Source organism: Ahaetulla prasina, chromosome 11, assembly GCF_028640845.1.
Source record: "Ahaetulla prasina isolate Xishuangbanna chromosome 11, ASM2864084v1, whole genome shotgun sequence".
NCBI lineage: Eukaryota > Metazoa > Chordata > Lepidosauria > Squamata > Colubridae > Ahaetulla > Ahaetulla prasina.
This window is the reverse complement of record NC_080549.1, coordinates 23,340,769-23,364,612: the sequence shown is the minus strand read 5'-3', so window position 1 is coordinate 23,364,612 and position 23,844 is coordinate 23,340,769. Positions and strand designations below refer to the sequence as shown.

The following is a 23,844-nucleotide window of genomic DNA, read 5'->3' as shown; positions in this document are numbered from 1 at the left end:
TCCCATACGTGAAGTGATGAAACTACCAGTATTTATCCTAGGAGGGCCACTGGGGGTTGTACCTGAAGAAGAAAAAAGGGAGGAGGAGGAGAAGGAGACAGTTTTTTAATCAGAGGGAGGAGAAATTAAGCAAGCCCCAAGCTCAGCCCTGAGCATTGGCATCATTAGCTCTTTTAGCATTAGGAACTGAACTATTCTATTCTTTTTTAATATCTCCTTTTTAGCAGGTGCTGCTCTGTAGCCTAGAAATGTCTTTCACTTGTGTGCTACCCATTCCCTGCCCCACATAGCCTTTGGTTTACACGGAGTATCTTGCTTTTTCCTCTCCCTTCACACCACTGAACCCTTAATTGAGATATTTGATTTGCTCTCTTCAGTCTTTCCATTGGAGATTGGGGTTAGAAGTTATGGAGTTCTCCTAGTCATGATTCTTCAAAGGGGTCCTGAGACCTTGTTTTACCCAACATTATTTTAAATGCTCTGTAAAAAGAACGGCTGATAGGTAAGGGTACTTTTCCACTTGGCAGGGAATTTCTTTCTTAAACAGTGGTTTGCATGCAAGTGGAGGAGAGGAAAAAATATCTTTGCAGAAACTATATCCAACGTATATTGAAACCCTTAGTCCCAGAATTCCAAGTTTTGTTGGCTTAGACTATTGGAAACTGCAGTCCCCATGCATACTCAGAGCAGCAGGTTGGATGAGATACTTCTAGCTTAGGGATCAGGTAGAGAAACTCCCAATCTCTCTTCTACCCACCACAAACATACATTTTGATGGCTTGAGAGAGTTCAAATGCAAGTGGAGACACAACAAAGCCAGAGTAAGTGGCCATTTAAAACACTAGGTGGGTGATTTTGCTTTATTTTTACATTTGGTGAGGGGTATGCATTTTAGAAAACACAAATGTCTTTTGTTTCACTTTTCTCATTTGATTTAGCCACTATTGATAAGACAAAGAGCGTACCTTTTTAAACAGGAAAGGTGGTGTGACTTTTGCTGTTTTAGCAAAAGAGGAATAGACGAAGGGATATGAAATGCTTTTATAATGCAACTGTCAACTGCAAACTTATTGTACTGTAAAAAATTGTTCAATAATTATTGTACAATTGTACCGTCTCTCTGAATGTAACAATCATCAATAAAGAATCTGTGGTTGTGTGATGTTTTAATCCTGCTTTCTGATGCATTCTTGAATAGCTGAAAAGGCTCCTCCACGCATTAGTTGGTGTTTTTAGGTCCTGCCGTGAATTCTTCTAAAAGCATCAAAGGATTCAGGATGAAGTAAGCAACAACAGATAAAAGTTTCTAGTTCATAATGTGGCTGGCCAGGTGTGCTTTTTTTCCTAAATGTTGCCCTTTCAGGATGTGGACTTCGTTGTTCCTGTGGCACTCCTTGCCACAGTCACATTCAGGAATTCAAACTTCTGTGTTGGAAATAGTTCCTGCTAGTTTGTAAGTCTAGGTACTCAACTGACAATGGTTGCTTAATGACTGTTTGAAGTTATAACAGATCCTCCAAAAAGTACTTATGACATGAACCAAGTCACTTAAAACAAAATCTTTGCCCTTCAAAGTCCTATAATATGTTTTTTTATTTGTATAATGTTTATATATTCTATCTTTTTTGGTTATATTGATGTATTCTCATTGGGTTATTTTATTCTATTGCTTCTGGTTACATTCCTTTCATTTTCTTCCTTTTTATTATAAGCTACCAAGAGTAGTTCCACAGCTAGATAGGCAGCAATACATTTAAAAAACTAGCAAGTCGCCTTAGCAGGAAGGTGGGTGGCATATAAATAAATGAGTTTTAGGGAAGTATTTGTCAGATTTGCACTTTAGGAGTCCAAAATAGCTTGCATCTCTGTTATATAGGGCCGGTGAATAGCGCAGGCTGGTAAAAGCCTGTTATTAAGAACACAAAGCCTGCAATTACAGCAGGTTCAAGCCCGGCCCAAGGTTGACTCAGCCTTCCATCCTTTATAAGTGCAGCGTATGAGGCTAGAGAATCGTTGCCTATTGGCTTATAAATGAGTGGCCATCATTGGCCAACAGGTGATAGCTGCTATATAAGTAGCAGCTGTGTGTGAAGTTGGTTTGTTCGGGAATATTGCCCTATTTTTACTCGCTGTTTGTTGTTAATAAAGGATTTTGCTAACCGTCAAGCCTCCATTCCTTCTTCATTCTTTGAATGAAGCAATAAGGTAGGTAAAATGAGGACCCAGATTGTTGGGGGGGCAATAAGTTGACTTTGTAAAAATATACAAATAGAATGAGACTATTGCCTTATACACTGTAAGCCGCCCTGAGTCTTCGGAGAAGGGTGGGATATAAATGTAAAAACAAAAAAAAACAAACAAAAAAATATTCTCACAACAGTCGTGTGAAGTAGACTGGGCTGACTCGCTCAAAGTCGCCTAGTGAATTTTCATAGCCGAGGACAGATTTGAACCTTCATCCTGTGAGCAACTGTACAACTTTGGCTACCTACTGCCTATCTCTAAAGTGCTGCCTACAAGACAATGCAATAAATCTTACAAAAGAAAAGAAAAAACTAAACCAAAACCAGCATGTGCTGATTCCTTTCTCAGCTGCAGGAAAATGAAGGGCTGCGTTCTTAGCTCAGCAGGAATGCAGGAGAAAACTCTCAAAGGTGGATAAAAGTGCTTCTTGGAATTCGCAGAAGTCCTTTCAGGAGCACAAGCTATACATTTCCCTTCTGACCCCCCACCCCCCCACCCCAAAACTTCCATCTCCTCACTCACTACTTTTTTGTAAGGAATGTAATTCAGTGTCTCCACCACTCCCCCTCCCCGCAAACCAGATGTGATAGCTTCCAGTCCCGTAATGGTTAGCCGAGGGAATTGTGGGAATTGAAATGCTATAACGTTCTTTGAACCAGGGCTCTCCAACTTTGGTGTCCCTTTAAGACTTGTGGACTTCAACTCCCAGAGTCCCTCAGCCAGCACAGGACTCTGGGAGTTGAAGTCCACAAGTCTTCAAAGGGACCAAGGTTGGAGAGCCCTGCTTTGGACGGGCCCGATTGGGATTTCAGCGGAACTCAAATGCGTCAGGAACGAGAGCGGGAGGGACGGAAAAGCTGACACACACACACACACACCCGGGTCAGCGTTTGGCGGTAGCTACGGCAACGCGAATGGCCTGCGCGGCGCTGGTAAACCCGCGCTCGAGTTGGGATTGAATCGAAACGGTTTTTTTTAAAAAGAGTGAAATGCTCCTGGAGGGGGAAAAATTGACATAGGCGGTCTCTGTGAATGGACGACGCACGACCTCTTCATTTTCCTCACTTTGGAAAAAATATTAGTTTGGACCCAGTTGAAGGTTGGTGGGATCTCGTTTTATTTTTTATTTTATTTATTTCGTCAAGCAAGTATTAAGATAACAGATATAAGTAAAAACATGATTATGAATACATGAAATGGATACGAATAAAAGGGGACGTTGGTGCGCTTATGCACGCCGGTTCCTTTCGGTCTTCTTGACTCACCTGGCCGAGTTGTTATAGAAATAGGAACCATTGCTGCTCTGCGAGCTTGCGCAGAATAGCTGGCAGTAAAACTCGTTAGAGTTTGAACAAGGGAGGTGCCCACAGGTTCCCCTGTTGCTTAACAACACAACAGCCCTGCAAGGTAGGCTGCTGGGCTTGCTTTCTGCCATTGTAAGAGAGGTCAGCAGTAGAATGTCTCTGGAAAATTATTTGCTCTGCATTTGCAGGTCACCATTTCCCCAGGGACCCGAGTGGGTTTTTCTCTACACAATAGCCCTGCAAGGTAGGCCAGGGTAAGTGATAATTCTCCAAAATTATGGAGAATTATCTCCCTATGAGGTTCCATGGCTGAAAGTGGATTTGTTTTTTTAAAAAAAAGTGTTTTATTTTTTAACAAACACACACAAATAAACAAAAAATGAATTTTTTTTGAACAGAGTATTGGCCGAGTCACAAATTTGTACAACTGTCACTTATCGCCCATCACAATTTTTATATTTCACTTTTTGCCATAATATTCTTTCTCTCTACTTTTTCTTTTCTTTTCCTTATTTCTATTATATAACTAATCTTACCATTCGCCCTAATCTCTAATCATTAATCAGTTTTTGTCTCTCCCCCCCCCATTGTTTCCTCCAAGTTAAAACCCTTTAATTTCAAATCAGTCATTTTCTAATATTTAATCCTAACTCTAAATCATCCTCTTCAAATATTTTCCCATTACTTCCTTTTAAACATCATATAGTTTTATTCCAATCACAAACAATTATATTCATTTTTTTAAGTAAAAAAAAATTCAAATGCTTTAAATAAATTCCAACAATTAGAAACATTTCAAATATTACAATCTCTTATTATTTATTTACTACTATTCTATACAATTTAACATATAAGATTAAAGTCATTTACTTCCATTTCTCATTTCCCATTATTATTATTATTTAAATAAACCCGATTTTCGGTTGCTTTTCAAATATGCATATATTTGTCTATATTTCTTTGTAATAAGCCATAGTCAAGAACTAATTTAATTTTCATAGTGTAATATAATTTCAAACGCTTTAGATGAATTCCATAATTACCATTAAAAATATTCTATGATTTCAGATGTTTTAGTTAAATTCAGTTATTACCTTAAAAACATTCAAAATACTACAATCTCATATATTAAACTTGCTAAAATTAAAATTCAGTTTTGATCAATACAATTATATTATCATTTAACTTCAATTCTAAAAAACCCACTATTATATTATCATTATTACATCTTCTAAGTAAATCATTTATTAAGTCAATTAATATAATCACCAATGTTAATCCTAATATTATTGTTAATACAGTTATAACTTTGCCTTTATATCATATTACCCTTCCTCCTATCCATTAATTACTCCTTTTAACCATTTTCTCCTGTTCCAACTAATATTTCACCCCTTTTCTTTTCTTTTTCTTCTTTTTATAGTTCTCTCTTTTATTCTGTTTTAATCTATTCCCCTTTTCTCCTCTTACCTTCCTTATTTCTCCATTGTTAATCCCAATGTAATCATTCATCTTTTTTCCTCTAAGTTTTCTGTTTTTACCGTTTTTAACCCCAATGTAATCATTCCTCTTACTCATTTTCCCATTAGTAATCTGTCTCTTTTCCTTCTTTCTAACCACTCTATTTTTTGCACTGTTAACTCCAGTGAAATCTTTAAGGCTATTATCAACCCAATGTGATCATTCCTCTTACTCATTTTCCAATTAGTAATCTGTCTCTTTTGCTTCTTTTGCTTCTTTCTAACCACTCTATTTTTTACACTATTAATCCTTTAAGGGTATTATTCACTCTCTTATTTTTATTACTATTCCCAATGTAATCTTTTAGTTTTTCATCAGTATCTGAGCCAGCAGTGTGCAGCAGCTGCTAAAAAAGCCAACTCAGTTCTGGGCTGCATAAACAGAGGGATAGAATCAAGATCACGTGAAGTGTTAATATCACTTTATAATGCCTTGGTAAGGCCACACTTGGAATACTGCATTCAGTTTTGGTCGCCACAATGTAAAAAAGATGTTAAGAGTCTAGAAAGAGTGCAGAGAAGAGCAACAAAGATGATTAAGGGCCTGGAGGCTAAAACATATGAAGAACGGTTGCAGGAACTGGGTATGTCTAGTTTAATAAAAAGAAGGACTAGGGGAGACATGATAGCAGTGTTCCAATATCTCAGGGGTTGCCACAAAGAAGAGGGAGTCAAACTATTCTCCAAAGCACCTGAGGGTAGAACAAGAAGCAATGGGTGGAAACTAATCAAGGAGAGATGCAACTTAGAACTAAGGAGGAATTTCCTGACAGTTAGAACAATTAATAAGTGGGACAACTTGCCTGCAGAAGTTGTAAATGCTCCAACACTGGAAGTTTTTAAGAAAATGTTGGATAACCATTTGTCTAAAATGGTGTAGGGTCTCCTGCCTGGGCAGGGGTTGGACTAGAAGGCCTCCAAGGTCCCTTCCAACTCTGTTGTTATTATTATTATCTTTATCTTCAATGTCGTTTTCTTGCTTCTCATTGGTCATTTGTTCATCCTGTTGAATATGCTCCGGCGCAATTTTTGATTTTTTTTCTATCCACATTAAATGATAAACGTATGGTTTTAACTAGCTCTATTAATTCTTGCCACGTTTTATCATATTTAGTAATATGGTTGTTAAGGGAATCTGGCTTCCCCCATTGACTTTGCTTTTCAGAAAGTCACAAAAAGTAATCACAATGACCCTGGGATACTGCAGTTGTCACAAATATGAACCAGTTGCTAAGCACTTTTCTTGAAAGAGTGATTCTTGACCCTCCCCCCATCTTGAACTTTTGTGCCAGCAAAGAGGCTTCATTCACAAAAAGAAAAAAAGGAACCCATATTGGTTGTGCTACATTAGCAAGCAAGCAAGTTCCTCATCCCACTATTCTTCATTTGATATTCCATCCACGATCCAAAGCATTTATCTTTTCAATTTCTGCAGCTGATTGGACAGGAAAGTAGAACAACCATAGAAGTTCTATGATTACAAAAGAAAGTTCACTCTTTTCTATTATCCAAAGTTTTTTCTAATCATCAATCCACAAATCATAAGTGATTTTTTCCCCCTTTGTATGCAAAATTCTGTAAAATCTATTATCTCTAATAAAGAAGTTACTTAAAGAAGTTAATTTATCCATCGCCAACAGAGGTTTTGGAACAAAATACAGATATACTGAGATAAGCGAGTTTTCAGCACGCTTTTTGTGCTGAAAACGTCGGCTTATACTGAGCCCACGCCTCGGGAACCCCGCACAGGAGGGGTACCGAACGGACTCCCATGTCTAAATAAATCATTTATTAAGTCAATTAATATAATCACCAATGTTAATCCTAATATTATTGTTAATACAGTTATAACTTTGCCTTTATATCATATTACCCTTCCTCCTATCCATTAATTACCCCTTTTAACCACTTTCTCCTGTTCCAACTAACATTTCACCCCCTTTCTTTTCTTTTTCTTCTTTTTATAGTTCTCTCTGTTATTCTGTTTTAATCTATTCCCCTTTTCTCCTCTTACCTTCCTTATTTCTCCATTGTTAATCCCAATGTAATCATTCATCTTTTTTCCTCTAAGTTTTCTGTTTTTACCGTTTTTAACCCCAATGTAATCATTCCTCTTACTCATTTTCCCATTAGTAATCTGTCTCTTTTCCTTCTTTCTAACCACTCTATTTTTTGCACTGTTAACTCCAGTGAAATCTTTAAGGCTATTATCAACCCAATGTGATCATTCCTCTTACTCATTTTCCAATTAGTAATCTGTCTCTTTTGCTTCTTTGCTTCTTTCTAACCACTCTATTTTTACACTATTAATCCTTTAAGGGTATTATTCACTTATTTTTATTACTATTCCCAATGTAATCTTTTAGTTTTCATCAGTATCTGAGCCAGCAGCAGTGCAGCAGCAAAAAGCCAACTCAGTTCTGGGCTGCATAAACAGAGGGATAGAATCAAGATCACGTGAAGTGTTAATATCACTTTATAATGCCCTGGTAAGGCCACACTTGGAATACTGCATTCAGTTTGGTCGCCACAATGTAAAAAGATGTTAAGAGTCTAGAAAGAGTGCAGAAAACAGCAAAAAAGATGAATTAGGGCCTGGAGCCTTTAACAAACGAAGAACCGTTGCGGGAGCTGGATATGTGAAGTTGAATCCAAAGTAGGACTAGGGGAGACTTGATAGCAGTGTTCCAATATCTCAGGGGTTGCCACAAAGAAGAGGGAGTCAAACTATTCTCCAAAGCACCTGAGGGTAGAACAAGAAGCAATGGGTGGAAACTAATCAAGGAGAGATGCAACTTAGAACTAAGGAGGAATTTCCTGACAGTTAGAACAATTACGTAATAAGTGGGACAACTTGCCTGCAGAAGTTGTAAATGCTCCAACACTGGAAGTTTTTAAGAAAATGTTGGATAACCATTTGTCTAAAATGGTGTAGGGTCTCCTGCCTGGGCAGGGGGTTGGACTAGAAGGCCTCCAAGATCCCTTCCAACTCTGTTGTTATTATTATTATCTTTATCTTCAATGTCGTTTTCTTGCTTCTCATTGGTCATTTGTTCATCCTGTTGAATATGCTCCGGCGCAATTTTTGATTTTTTTTCTATCCACATTAAATGATAAACGTATGGTTTTAACTAGCTCTATTAATTCTTGCCACGTTTTATCATATTTAGTAATATGGTTGTTAAGGGAATCTGGCTTCCCCCATTGACTTTGCTTTTCAGAAAGTCACAAAAAGTAATCACAATGACCCTGGGATACTGCAGTTGTCACAAATATGAACCAGTTGCTAAGCACTTTTCTTGAAAGAGTGATTCTTGACCCTCCCCCCATCTTGAACTTTTGTGCCAGCAAAGAGGCTTCATTCACAAAAAGAAAAAAAGGAACCCATATTGGTTGTGCTACATTAGCAAGCAAGCAAGTTCCTCATCCCACTATTCTTCATTTGATATTCCATCCACGATCCAAAGCATTTATCTTTTCAATTTCTGCAGCTGATTGGACAGGAAAGTAGAACAACCATAGAAGTTCTATGATTACAAAAGAAAGTTCACTCTTTTCTATTATCCAAAGTTTTTTCTAATCATCAATCCACAAATCATAAGTGATTTTTTCCCCCTTTGTATGCAAAATTCTGTAAAATCTATTATCTCTAATAAAGAAGTTACTTAAAGAAGTTAATTTATCCATCGCCAACAGAGGTTTTGGAACAAAATACCGTATATACTCGAGTATAAGCCGAGTTTTTCAGCACGTTTTTTGTGCTGAAAACGTCTCGCTTATACCGAGTTCACGCCTCGGGAACCCCGCACAGGAGGGGTACCGAACGGACTCCATGGAGGGACGGGAGCAGGCCCGCCCGAGGTCTCGGGATTTGTCGCCCCAGGCCGGCCCCATTCCCGTGTCTGGTGGGCGGACGGCGCAAACTTGGCGGACTGTGCATTGGCGGCGGGAAGCCCTGGTGGTGCAGTGAGAGGCTGGGCAGGGGAGCCGCCTTCTCGGCTGAGGGAGGAGGTTTCCCGACCGCGCGAGCTCGCCACCGCGAGAGCCACCCAAAGGCCAGAAGAAAGGTCATTCCATCGGAGTAATGGAGGCTCCTTCTCTCCTCGCTTACCCATGCTGCGCCCGGCTGGGCTGCAACCCGCCGCCGCTCGCTTCCTCAGCCTCCCGGGGCTTGCGCTAGCAGCCGCCAAGCTCAGGCGGACTCGCAGCTCCCCATCGCACGCGCGATTCGGGCAGGAGGAGTCGGCTCGCCTGTGGCGGTGGCGCCCGCCGCCTCCGCCGCCGCCGCCGCCGCCGCCACGCCACGGAGCGAGACCGACCTCCTGCCCGAATCGCGCTGCGCGAAAGTGCTGATGGGGAGCTGCCGAGTCCGCCTGAGCTTGGCGGCTGCTAGAGCGCGAGCCCCGGGAGGCTGAGGAAGGAGCGGCGGCAGGGTTGCAGCCCAGCCGGGCTCGCACAGCATGGGTAAGGGGAGGAAGGAGCCTTCGCCCATTACTCGATGGAATGACCTTTCTTCTGGCCTTTGGGTGGCTCGCGGCGAAGTTCACATGGTCGGGGAAACCTCCTCCCTCAGCCGAGAAGGACTGCACCGCCAGGGCTTCCCGCCAATGCATAGCCTGGCGGGAGTTACTGCAGCTCACCCGGCTCCGCCCCAACTGGTGGTGTTGGGGCAGCGCTCCGCTTAGCAAAAAGGTCGCCGCCCAAAACTCCTCGCCTTCTCCTGGGAAGGGCTGGATGGCTAGCCGAAGGGTTGAATAAGCAAGCCAACCTCCTCCTCCTCCTCCTCTCCCCAAGCGAAAGAGCGTTTTCCGCTGGAAGAGAGAGAGAGAGAGAGAAAGGAGCCTCCTCCTTCTTTCATTCTTTCTTCTCCTCCGTTTCAGAAGCTGGGCGTGTGTGCGCCCTAGTCCCCTTCTGTTCGGGCGGCGCTGGAAGAGAGAGAGAGAGAAAGGAGGGCCGCCCCTTCTTTCATTCTTTCTTCTCCCTCCGTGCTTCACCGTGCTGGGCGACCTGGAGCAGCTGCTCTTCAGCCAGATGCTCGGTGAGTCAGCCCGTCCCCTTCCTTCCCGTGGGGGTCTGCCTTGCTGGTGAAGGTTATTGGGGCTTTTGAGCAAGGGAGGAGGAACGCGAGCACCGCCTTCGCTGGCATTCCGGGATTTCCTTTGTTTAGAGCTGGGAATCCTCCTTCCCCTTTGCACTCCTCCCTCTCTCTCTCTCTCTCTCTCTCTCACACACACACACACACACACACACACACACAGACTTCTAAAGTCGATTGGCACAATGCTAAGCAAACACAGCAGTGGGTCAAGGGTGAAGGGCTAGGAACCTGGCAGGTGAAAGGTTGAGCGACATGAAAGGCAAAGACCACAATTGTTTTAAGAAAGAAGCTTTAGCAGGAGGGGGGATGGGAGGGTGTTTTAAGTTTTGGCAAACAGCCAGGCCAACTGTATTGGAGAAGGTCACACAACTGGCCTTAACATTTTAGCTGCTGTCTTTTTCCTCACACTTGGGTTTAATGATATTAGAGATCCTTATTGCCCTGCCAAAAAAAAAAAAAAAAGAGCCACCCCAACGTCTATGAAAATTAACCTTCTCTGCCAAGAGACACTGTGCAGGGTATTTTCACTATTGGTGTGCATACAGGCTTAGATTTGTGCTGGGTTCTTAGTGCTTAGAGCACTGACCTTCAGAGGCACCCTGGTCCCTTGGAAGCTAAAGGAGGACTCATTTTCATGCTTGCAGTTGTATTGTCAATTTCAGAGACAATGTTGTTGAAGTAACTCACTCACTCATTCATTCATTCATTCATTCCTTGTGTGTCCAATCACACTTAGCCAATAAAATTCTATTCTATTCTATTCTATTCATTCATTCATTCATTTTATTTTGTCAAATACATATTAAATAATTATATAAATATAAGCATGAATTGAATACATAAAAGGAATACAACTAAAGGGAACATTAGGACAGGGACGGTAGGCACGCTGGTGCTCTTATGCACGCCTTACAGACCTCTTAGGAATGGGGTGAGGTCAATACTAGATAGTCTTTGGTTAAGGCTTTGGGGATTTTGGGAAGAGACCAGAGTCAGGTAGCACATTCCAGGCATTAACAACTCTGTTACTGAAGTCACATTTTCTGCAATCTAGATTGAGAGGTTCACTTTAAGTTTGAATCTATTGTGTTCTCGTGTATTGTTGTGGTTGAAGCTGAAGTAGTCATTGATAGGAAGTACATTGTAGCAGATAATTTTATGAGCTATGCTCAGGTCATACCAAAGGCAGAGTTCTAAATTTTCTAAAGCTGGGAATCCTCCTTCCACCTTTTGCACTTTTATTGTTTTTCGTTCAAATAAATATTCATGTTATTTTACTTGGCTCTATCTTTATTTTTTACATTGACCAGTAGCTGCCTCATTTCCCACCCTCGGCTTATACTCGAGTCAATAGTTTTTCCCAGTTTTTGTGGTAAAATTAGGTGCCTCGGCTTATATTCGGATCGGCTTATACTCGAGTATATACGGTAAGCCTCCAAACAGCCACCAGAGGGCAGCAAAATGATGGAGGAAAAATGTCTCTGCTGCCCTCTAATGATCATCTAATTTTTTTTCAGGTCAAATAGGATGAAAACTGAAAAAAAAACTCAGTGGAAGAAGAGTTAAGCAGGACTTGAGTTTTAGGTACCTTTTTTAAAGAAAAAAACCAATATAACTTTATACCATAATTTTGATTATGTGATCATGGGGATGCTGCAACAGTTATGTAAAAAACAGTCCTAATTCACTTTTTTGGTGCTGTAGCTTTAAATGGTCACTAAACAAATGGTTGTAAATTGAAGACTACCTGAAATTTATATTCCTGAAACTCCTTGCTGCCAGGGGAATTCTGGGAATTGAAATCCACCCATCGGAAAGTTGCCAAGTTTGAGAAATACACAAAATCAGTGATCTACTTTGGATTCTAAGGGGAAAGAACATTTAGAAGTATTTGTGTTGGAGTTCTTAGCTATTCTTTAAACCAGATTTATATGTTTCTGGGAGTGTGATCTCTCATTTGATTCCAGGGGAAAATGTGGCATGTCCAAAGTATATTTACTGTTGGTTTTGAGGCTGGCTATAGTTTGGGGAAGCTTAATATGTGTTTTCCTAAATAAGCCTTTTAAAGCTTAAAGTTATGCTCTATTAATTTTGACTATATGAGAATAATTTGTAAGTTGCTTAGAGCCAGTAAGCGAAAAGTTAATAAAATCCACAATATTCCTCCTTTTGTTGCTAAAATGCACAGTCACTAAATGAACTGTTTTAAATCAAGGACTATCTGTATTTTGTTATTCCTCTTTCCCCTTTAACAACTTGTATTTATTTGACTTTCTCCGACTCCTTCCTATGCAAGCTTTGTTTTTTTTTAAAAAAAATCTTGAAATCCTGGCAATTATTTTGGGAGGAGAATAATTAACCATTGGAGTCATAAACTCTATACAATGCAATCTGGCCCTCTGTCATATTAAAGTATATCCATACCTTAATATGACAGAGGGTCAGATTGCATAGAAGTATATCCATACCTTAATATGACTATATTAATATGCAGTTGCGCAAAGTTTTTCTTCCTATATTTTTTCTTTTTCTGCTTCATATTTAAAGTTGGTAGAACCTCAACTGTGGTCAACTGTCTTTATTTATTGTCTTTTAATGAAGAAACTAAATGATAAATTTGCCAACATGTTGCCTAGAAGACATTTGTATACTTCTCTGCATTTTCATTATCATAATTATCCCACTTCATAACATAACATAACATAACATAACATAACATAACATAACATAACATAACATAACATAACATAACATAACATAACATAACATAACATAACATAACATAACATCAGAGTTGGAAGGGATCTTGGAGGCCTTCTAGTCCAACCCCCTGCCCAGGCAGGAAACCCTACACCATCTCAGTCAGATGGTTATCCAACATTTTCTTAAAAATTTCCAGTGTTGGAGCATTCACAACTTCTGAAGGCAAGTCGTTCCACTTATTAATTGTTCTAACTGTCAGGAAATTTCTCCTTAGTTCTAAGTTGCTTCTTTCTTTGATCAGTTTCCACCCATTGCTTCTTGTTCTACCCTCAGGTGCTTTGGAGAACAGCCCGACTCCCTCTTCTTTGTGGCAGCCCCTGAGATATTGGAACACAGCTATCATGTCTCCCTAGTCCTTCTTTTGTTAAACTAGACATACCCAGTTCCTGCAACCGTTCTTCATATGTTTTATCCTCCAGTCCCCTAATCATCTTTGTTGCTCTTCTCTGCACTCTTTCTAGAGTCTCAACATCTTTTTACATCGTGCACCAAAACTGGATGCAATATTCCAAGTGTGGTCTTACCAAGGCATTATAAAGTGGTACTAACACTTCACGTGATCTTGATTCTATCCCTCTGTTTATGCAGCCCAGAACTGTGTTGGCTTTTTTAACAGCTGCTGCACATTGCTGGCTCATATCTAAATGGTTATCCACTAGGACTCCAAGATCCCTCTCACAGGTACTACTATTGAGCAAGGTACCACATATACAGTACTGGTGCATTTTGTTTTTTTGGCCTAAATGTAGAACCTTTTTTCACTGTTGAATTTCATTTTGTTAGATAGCGCCCAATGTTCAAGTCTGTCAAGATCTTTCTGTAACTTGAGCCTATCTTCTGGAGTGTTGGCTATTCCTGCCAGCTTGGTGTCATCTGCAAATTTGATGAGTTCCCCATCTATCCCCTCGTCCTACACTTCATGGTGTAGGAGCAGAAATAGCTTTTTCAAACATTCAGAACTCTTGTGAGTCCCTACTTTTACTGTATCATTTGGGGTGAAGCAGGAAAATGGCTGATCATTTTCTGTTAATTTCCCCTTCAATTGCTTCTGTCAGACTGTCTCTGATTATATTTAGGAAAGGAAACACCTTGACTTCATTTGGAAATAAAGAAAAGTACTTTTACTAAATACATCTGGACTACAGCCGTGTAAAGTTGAATCTGAGACAAAATATGGCTAACATCCCATATCCCCTCATTAGTCCCTCCTTCCCACCAAAGGTCAGGCAGGGCTGGTCCAATACCAGTTCCTTCTCGCCCCCGTGGTAATCTTCCGAAGGTCACCGGTAGTTTTATCATCTCAGGAATGCAGGGTTTGTTGGAAAGCCTGCGCGTCTGGCGTTCATGCTAGTTTCAAATCTTTGCTCCCCCCTCCCTTCTTCTTTATGTCAGACGACACTCTTAAAGAGCCGTCTTCTGTTAACCTGAATAGGATAGTATACAAACTATTTTACATTAACATAATAACATTGCAATCTAACTGTTGTTGTTAGTTACGAAGTCGTGTCCGACCCATCGCGACCCCATGGACAACATTCCTCCAGGGCTTCCTGTACCATCCTCTGGAGTCCATTTAAACTCATACCTACTGCTTCAGTGACTCCATCCAGCCACCTTGTTCTCTGTGGTCCCGTTCTTCTTTTGCCCTCAATCTTTCCCAGCATTAGGCTCTTTTCCAGTGAGTCCTTCTTTCTCATTAGGTGACCAAAGTATTTCAGTTTCATCTTCAGGATCTGGCCTTCTAAAGAGCAGTCAGGGTTGATCTCCTCTAGAACTGACTTGTTTGTTCGCCTTGCAGTCCAAGGGACTCGCAGGAGTCTTCTCCAGCACCAGAGTTCAAAGGCCTCAATTCTTTGGCGCTCAGCCTTTCTTATGGTCCAGCCTTCACAGCCATACATTGCAACTGGGAAAACCATAGCTTTGACTATACGCACTTTTGTTGGCAGGGTGATGTCTCTGCTTTTTAGTACGCTGTCTAGATTTTCCATAGCTTTCCTCCCCAGGAGCAAGCATCTTTTAATTTCTTGGCTGCAGTCCCCATCTGCGGTGATCTTGGAGCCCAGGAAAATGAAATCTGTCACTACCTCCATTTCTTCACCATCTATCTGCCAGGAATTGAGAGGGCTGGATGCCATGATTTTAGTTTTCTTAATGTTGAGTTTCAAGCCAACTTTTGCAATCTAATTAGTGAATACAAATTGCACACATAGAACACAAATAGAGTGAAGGTTGGAGTGGAGGCTGACATTCGGCCCTCCTGCAACAAGGACGTTAGTCCTGCAAAAGAAAAAAGAAAAGTTAGGATATTTTTTATAGAATTGTGCTATCTTGTCTGGAGCGCGAACATCTTCCTTGTTCACCCATTCAGCCTGGGACAAAGGGAAATGCTTCCAAGCAATAAGATATTGGATCTTATTTCTATGTTTTCTGGAATCTAAGATTTCTTTTACTTCAAAATGTTGTTCGCCTTCTATGAGAATTGGTATAGGAGGGGGTGTATGGTTAGCACGGAACGAAGACGTGTGTTCTGGTTTCAGTAGGCTAACGTGGAAAACGGGGTGAATTCTTCTCAGTTTTCGGCAATTCTAGCTGTACAGTTACTGGGTTTATGATTTACTATCGGGAAAGGTCCCACATATTTAGGTCCAAGTTTTTTTGACTTTTGAGTGGTTTGTAAATATTTGGTCGAGAGATAAACCTTATCTCCAACTTTGTACTTGTTCTCTGGAGACCTTTTTTTATCAACTTGTTTTTTGTGTGCACGGTGGGCTTCATCTATCGCTTTGCGAGTCATCTTCCATGTGCTTTGTATTTGATCTATCCATTCTGATAACGATGAAATCATGGTTTTTTCCTTTGGAAGTTCTGAGATGGGAACAAAGTCTTGACCAGAGGCTATTTTAAAAGGAGTGAATCCTGTGCTACTATGGATTGAGTTATTGTAAGCTACTTCCGCAAAAGGTAGTAAGTCCGCCCAATTGTCTTGTTGATGATTAATGTAACACCGTAGATATTGTTCTAGTACCGCGTTCGAGCATTCACAGCTTCCATTAGTCTGAGGATGATGGGAGGAGCTTAATCCTTGGGTGGAGCCTATCAGCTGCAAAAACTCTTTCCAAAACTGAGAAGTGAATTGAACTCCTCGATCCGAGATTATGCATTCGGGAACTCCGTGGAGTCTGTAAATGTGTTGTACAAACATTTTTGCCAAAGTTTTTGAAGAAGGTATTTTGGAACATGGGATGAAGTGGACTTGTTTGGAGAACAAATCTGTAACTACCCAGATTACTGTATTGCCTGCACTTTCGGGTAGCTCCACTATGAAATCCAGGATATTTCTTTCCATGGAGCTCCTGGCCGGGCTACTGTTTGAAGCAATCAAGGAGGCTTTCCTGGTGGTCTTTTAAATGATGCGCAAACCGGGCAACTTGCTATATAAGATTGAATGTCCTTTTTAAGTCCTGGCCACCAAAATTGTCTTTAAAGAAGGTGCAGGGTTTTTACAAAAACAAAATGTCCTGCCATTTTAGCATCATGGCATCGTTGTAGTATGGTTTCTCTGAGTGATACAGGAACATATAGTTTTGCTCCAGTCCAAGCTAGTCCATCACGGAGCGTGCATTCGTGCAAATGAGTCAAGAACCAGTCATCTGTGTTCAAAGCTTCTTTTAACAACTTAGTTAATTCATCTGGTAGTGATGTCTCGGTTTTGGTATGGCTTCGGGTTATAGCCGGAGCTGCTAATTGCTGAATGGGGAGTATCAGGCGTACCACCTTGGAACGCGTACTATTGTATTGTGGCAGTCGTGAAAGAGTATCCGCCAGAAAGTTCTTTCCTCCGGGAATGTAATGTAATGTAAAATTAAAACAGTTAAAATATTGAGCCCAGCAGGCTTGTTTAGGTGAAAGTTTTCTAGGAGTTTTTAGAGCTTCCAAATTCTTGTGATCAGTCCAAACTTCAAAAGGATGGTTAGAGCCCTCTAAGAATTGTCTCCAAGTACGAAGAGCCCAGTGAACTGCAGACGCTTCTTTCTCCCAAATAGCCCACTTTCTTTCTGTTTCAGTCAATTTTCGGGAAGTGAAAGCACAAGGTTGTAGTTTACCATTAGCATTGTTTTGGAGCAAAACGGTTCCGACCGCTACATCGCTAGCGTCTGCTTGTACCACAAAAGGAACATCCATGTCGGGGTGTTTTAAGATAGGTTCAGCAGCAAACAGCCATTTCAACTTTTCAAACGCCGCTTGACATTCCATTGACCATTCAAGGGGCAATGAAGGTTTGGGTTTTGTATCTCCTTTAGTTTTTAAGAGGTTGGTGATTGGCAGAGCAATTTGAGCAAAGGAGGGGATGAATTGACGATAAAAGTTTGCAAATCCCAAGAAACTTTGCAGCTGTTTGCGTGTGCGTGGGGGCCCCCCCATTCCGAGACAGCTTTCACTTTCTCTGGGTCCATTTCCAGTCCGTCTGCTGAAATGTGGTACCCTAAGTAGTCTATTTTTGTTTGATGAAAATCACATTTGGATAGTTTGCAATAAAGTTCTGCGGCTAATAATTTTTTGAGTACTGCTCTTACTAGCTTTATGTGCTCGTCCATTGTTTCTGTGTAGATAAGTATATTATCGAGGTAAACAAGAACCCCTTTAAACAAGTGTTGATGGAGTATTTCATTTATTAGTTGCATGAAAACTGCAGGCGCCCCCTGCAGTCCAAACGGAAGTACTGGAAACTGAAAGCATCCCAGGGGGCAGTTGAAAGCTGTTTTCCACTCATCCCCTTTCTTTATACGAACTCTGTAGCAAGTCTCTCATAGGTCTAATTTGGTAAAAAACTTCCCTTTCGCTAGATGGGCTAACATGTCTCTCATGAGCGGCATGGGGTATACGTTTTCGGCGCATATCGCGTTCAAATTTCTATAGTCGACTATGAGACGAAAGGAGCCATCTTTCTTTTCTTGGAACATCACTGGTGCAGCCACTCGAGGCCTAGCCGGTTGTATAAACCCCCGCTCTAAATTTTTGCCTATAAATTTACGTAGCTCCCCCAATTCTTTTTGGGTCATGGGGTAAGCTTTTTGTTTTGGAAGCTTTACCCCTGGAAGTATGTCTATTGCACAGTCAGTAGGCCTATGGGGCGGGGGGTAGAGCATCTGATGCTTTCTCACTAAAGACTTCTCGTAAGTCCCAGTATTCTTTGGGAATTTTTTCTTCCCCTTCTATCTGATCCATCATTGCCCCCATCACGTCGTGGGGCACGGCCACAGCAGGTTCCTCCCTGGTGTCTCTTTCCTCCACTCTTGGCGCCTTAGAGCGAAAGCGTATGACCCCCGTCTTTCAGTTAATATGGGGGTTCCACTTCCGCAACCATGACAGGCCTAGCAGCAGAGGCTGGTCCATCCCCGGGGCTACTATGAAGTTTAGGACCTCTCGATGGTCTCCCATCGTCATTTCAATGGATTCTATTACAAAATGGGTGGGCCTCCCCCTGCCACAGAACCATACAACTGGGCAAAGGCTATAGGCCTACTTAAGGTTCTCAATTTTAGTTCCATTTTCTCTACTACCTCGGGGCTGATGATGCACCTAGTACACCCGGAGTCTAGGAGCGCTAGCATTTCCCCTTTATTTCCCGAGGAAGGGACATGCAGTTTGACCGGGATGTTCAAAGGACACCTTTTCCAACTCACCAGAAGGTCTTCATCAGACTCAGACATGGTTTCGCTGTCATCGGACTCGGTTGGCGTCCCACGCTCCTTCTCGATGGAAGTGGCCTTCTTGGCGATGCCTTCTTTTGCCTTTGCCGGCTCTCGCGTCTTTGTAGTTGGTTTCACCGGTTCCTTTCTACCACTAGGGGTCGTCTCGGGCACCAGCTTCACCTGGCAGTCAGCCGCTCGGTGGCCTTCTTTCCCACATCTGTAGCAAGCAGTAGAACGTTGCCTCCCACTCTCCGAAGTGAGGGCGTCCTTTGAAGGGCCTCTAGGGAAATGGGCGGGGTTTTGCCTCCCAACGCGCTCTGCTTGACTACGATCCTTTGCCAGCTCGATTTCCATCTCCGCTGCCAAGGTATACCAGCCATACAGTGTGGTTGGAGAGGCCCGTGCCCGGCACGGCCCATACAAATCTCCATTCAGGCCATCTTTGTAAATGTCCACAAGGGTCACCTCCGACCATCCTCTCATCATGGGAACCAGATCACTAAACTGGTTGTAGTCAGCCACTGGTCTCCTCCCTTGTCTGATGGTTTTCATCCGGCCTTTGGCCTTCTGGTCTGCCAGGGAGTCCTCAAACCTCCTCCTCAGTGCAGTCATGAAATGCTCGTAGTTTTGCAGTAAGGGGGAGTGCCCATTGTATAACGACACAAACCACTCAGCTGCTCTTCCAGTTAGGTTTTGGGTCACAGCTCTAACCTGCTCTGCCTGCGACCAATATTCTTCCCCCCAGTCCATCATATGGTTATTCACTAACGCCAGGAACAGTCCTAGCTCCTTGGCATCTCCATTGAATTTCCCAGATGGGGAGGAATTTTAGGCTTTTTCCTTCCTCTGCGCAGCCTTACTTCGCCAGCAGGTGGCATACGCCCTCCATCTGACTCAGCTGCCTCTGGGAAGGGGATTTCTGGTTCTGGTTCTTCCAAAATTTCTGCGTATTGGGAATCTCCCCCAGTTGCTCCCCTGGCAGTTCCTTCATCCTCTTCTCCCTCCCCCCTGGAGGACTGATTAGGGGATTCATACCTTTGGCGAGCTGCTTGCCTTACTTTCACCTCACGGTAAAGACGCAATGCCTCATCCAACTGGAGCCTGTCTCTAATTTCCTGCTCTTTTTTCCAATCTGAAAGCCTGGCCCTCCCCTTTTTCCTTGTAGTCACTCCAGAGGGAGGCTCTGCGGGTTCTGGCTGCCTCATTTTTTCTTCCAGCTGCAATTGTTCCATCCATAGGGCTTTGCAATCCTCCAGTTCAACGTTAAAACTGACAGTAGAAATACCTCCTGGTGGCTCCTCCAGTTCAGAAGCTGGCTGGCTTCCCATTGAAGTTTTCTTTTCGACCCCCTCGGTATTTAGGTTTAAATCCTGGTTGGTCGACATGGTGTGAGATTCAACTTAATGTCAGACTGTCTCTGATTATATTTAGGAAAGGAAACACCTTGACTTCATTTGGAAATAAAGAAAAGTACTTTTACTAAATACATCTGGACTACAGCCGTGTAAAGTTGAATCTGAGACAAAATATGGCTAACATCCCATATCCCCTCATTAGTCCCTCCTCCTCACCAACGGTCAGGCAGGGCTGGTCCAATGCCAGTTCCTTCTCGCCCCCCGTGGTAATCTTCTTCCAAAGGTCACCGGTAGTTTTATCATCTCAGGAATGCAGGGTTTGTTGGAAAGCCTGTGCGTCTGGCGTTCATGCTGGTTTCAAATCTTTGCTCCCCACTCCCTTCTTCTTTATGTCAGACGACACTCTTAAAGAGCCGTCTTCTGTTAACCTGAATAGGATAGTATACAAACTATTTTACATTAACATAATAACATTGCAATCTAACTGTTGTTGTTGAATACAAGTCGTGTCCACCCATCAGACCCCATGGACAACATTCCTCCAGGGCTTCCTGTACCATCCTCTGAGTCCATTTAAACACATACCTACTGCTTCGCTGTCACCATCCAGCTACGTTGTCCTCTGTGGACCCGATCTGCTTTTGCCCTCAATCTTTCCCAGCATTAGGCTCTTTTCCAGTGAGTCCTTCTTTCTCATTAGGTGACCAAAGTATTTCAGTTTCATCTTCAGGATCTGGCCTTCTAAAGAGCAGTCAGGGTTGATCTCCTCTAGAACTGACTTGTTTGTTCGCCTTGCAGTCCAAGGGACTCGCAGGAGTCTTCTCCAGCACCAGAGTTCAAAGGCCTCAATTCTTTGGCGCTCAGCCTTTCTTATGGTCCAGCCTTCACAGCCATACATTGCAACTGGGAAAACCATAGCTTTGACTATACGCACTTTTGTTGGCAGGTTGATGTCTCTGCTTTTTAGTACGCTGTCTCTTTCTTTAATTATCAAAGTTCAATTTATTCATTTCTGCACAATCCAATATTTTTTCTTAATTACTTCCCCCTCTGAAGGAATTTTCTCTGCTTTCCATCTTTGTGCAAATACTATCCTCGCTTCAGTTATTACATGTATAATCAAATATATGTTTTCTTTACTAATTTTCTCAGGTAGGATACCCAATACGAACAGCTCAGGTTTCAAATCTATATGTTGTTGTAGCATTTCTTCTCACTTCTGAACATGTCCACCACATATGATAATACGATCCTGGTGTCTGATGGCATTTGCAACATTTGGCTGATTTATCTTTAAACATTTTTGCCAGTTTTTCAGGTGGCATATGCCAGCTGTAAAACATTTTATATTGGTTCTCCTTATATGCTGTGGACATTGTTAATTTATAATTCCTTTCCCATAGCTGCTGCCATTTGTGTAACTCAATTGAATATTCAAATTTTTTTGCCCAGGCTATCATTGTTTCTTTTATCTGTACTTCTTCTAATTCAATACTAAGTAAGTAATTATATTTTTTAATTATTATTTTGTCATGGGTTCCTGTGAGTATCCTATCCAGATCTGTCATTTCTAAGTAAAAACCATATAATTTTGCATCTTTTTCATATCTTGTTTGTATTTGCATATGTGTATACCAATCCATCTCAATCCCTTGTTCTTCTATTTCTTGTTTCCCCCTTCAATTCCCCCTTATCTGTTAATATATCCTTATATCTAAGAATATTTCTAAAATTAATAATATTTGGGTGTATTAACGCTTCCATTGTTGATAACCATATTGGTTTTTTCAAATAATATTTATCTCTTAACTTTCTCCCACACCAATAATAATGCATTTCTTACATAGTGTCTTTGAAAATACATATGCATCTTACTTCTACCGTACCATAAAAATGCATGCCACCCCAATTGTAAATTGTGTCCTTCCAGAGTTAATAGTCGTGTACTTCTTAGTTCAATCCATTCTCTCATTCAAGTCAACGCTGCTGCCTCATAATATAGTTTCCAATTCGGCAGTCCAAATCCTCCACGTAATCTTGCCTCCTGTTTCTCGCCTTCTTCCCTTGCCATATAAATTTCCTTACTATTTTATTAAGATGTTCAAGATAAGTCTTTTCAATTTTTATTGGTATTGTCTGAAATAGAAACAATAGTCTTGATAATATATTCATCTTTATTGTTGCAATCTTTCCTATTAACGATAACTAAATTTTTCCATTTCTCCAAATCTTTCTCAATTTGTGTTTTTCATTCATAATAATTATCTTCTTTTATCATTACACATCTTGAAGTTAATTGTATTCCTAAGTATTTTACTTTCTTCATAATTTGTATATATAATTTCTACTTTAGTTCTTGAAGTTAATTGTATTCCTAAGCATTTTACTTTCTTCATAATATGTATATCTAATTTCTCCTTTAGTTATCTTTTCTGTTCTTCTGTAATATTTTTCACCAATGTTTTTGTTTTCTCCTTGTTTATTTTTAAACCTGCCACCTCTCCATGTTCTTCTATTTGTTCTAATAGTTTGGGACCAATTATTTGCGGTTCATCCAAAATAAACACCAAATCATCTGCAAAGGCTTGTAGCTTATATTCTTCCTTCTAATTTTCATTTGTTTTATTTCTTCATTTCATCTTATATTTCTAGTTAATATTTCTAAAGTCAACACAAATAACAATGGTTCAGGACATCCTTGTCGTGTTCCTTTCGTTATATTAACTTTTTCTGTCATCTCTATTTTAGTATCAGTATTTTAGCTGATCGTTTATCATAGATTGTTTTTATTATGTTTATAAATCTCTCCCCAAAGTCCATTACCTGTAATTGCTTTATAATAAATTGCTAATTCACATTATCAAATGCTTTCTGTGCATCTAGAAATACCATCACCATTTGTTTTTCTGAGTGTTCTTCATAATATTCCAAAGTATTCAAAATTATCCTCATATTGTCTCTGATTTTTCTTTTAGGTAAAAAGCCATTTTGATCCATATGAATAAAGTCATTTAATAACCCCTTTAATCTATTCGCCATTATTGATCCATATGAATAAAGTCATTTAATAACCCCTTTAATCTATTCGCCATTATTGAAGCAAAGATCTTGTAATCTACATTTAACAATGAAATCGATCTAAATAGTTATTAACTTGTAAATCTGCATCTTCTTTAGGTATAAGTATAACATACGCCTCCATCCATGAGTTTGGAATCTTTGCTTTCACTAGAAGTTCATTAAATAATTCCAGCATTACATTGCTTAACACATCTTGTAAGGACTTGTATAGTTCTGCTGGTAGTCCATCCAGTCCTGGTGTTTTCCCATTTTTTTGTTTTTTAATCACTTCTGTTAGCTCCATCATCATTATTCTTTCTTTTAGTGCTTCCTTATATTGTTCAGGTATTTTAGGTAAGTCAGATTTTTCTAAATACTGTTTTATCTTCTCATCAGGTATCTTCTCTTGATTATACAGGTGAAACTCAAAAAATTAGAATATCGTGCAAAAGTTCATTTATTTCAGTAATGCAACTTAAAAGGTGAAACTAATATATGAGATAGACTCATTACATGCAAAGTGAGATAGTTCACGCCTTGATTTGTCATAATTTTGATGATTATGGCTGACAGCTCATGAAAACTCCAAATTCACAATCTCAGAAAATTAGAATATTGTGAAAAGGTTCAATATTCTAGGCTCAAAGTGTCCCACTCTAATTAGCTAATTAAGCCATAACATCTGCAAAGGGTTCCTGAGCCTTTAAATGGTCTCCCAGTCTGGTTCAGTAGGAATCACAATCATGGGAAAGACTGCTGACCTGACAGTTGTGCAGAAAACCATCATTGACACCCTCCATAAGGAGG

General features: G+C 40.8%; 1 protein-coding gene across 4 annotated transcripts in view; it reads left to right on the top strand.

Moving 5' to 3' along the window:
• The first annotated feature begins 3,067 nt into the window (after positions 1 to 3,067).
• C11H8orf48 (chromosome 11 C8orf48 homolog) overlaps positions 3,068 to 23,844 on the top strand; it is a 38,578-nt gene continuing 17,801 nt past the window's right edge. For 2 of the 4 annotated variants that reach the window (XR_009156721.1, XM_058197038.1), the window contains exon 1: positions 3,069 to 3,343. The gene's annotated coding sequence lies outside the window, so the exon portion shown is untranslated. Of the gene's footprint in view, positions 3,344 to 11,683; positions 11,751 to 23,844 lie in introns of all 4 variants that reach the window. The other 2 variants (XM_058197039.1, XR_009156722.1) reach the window with 2 other exon arrangements.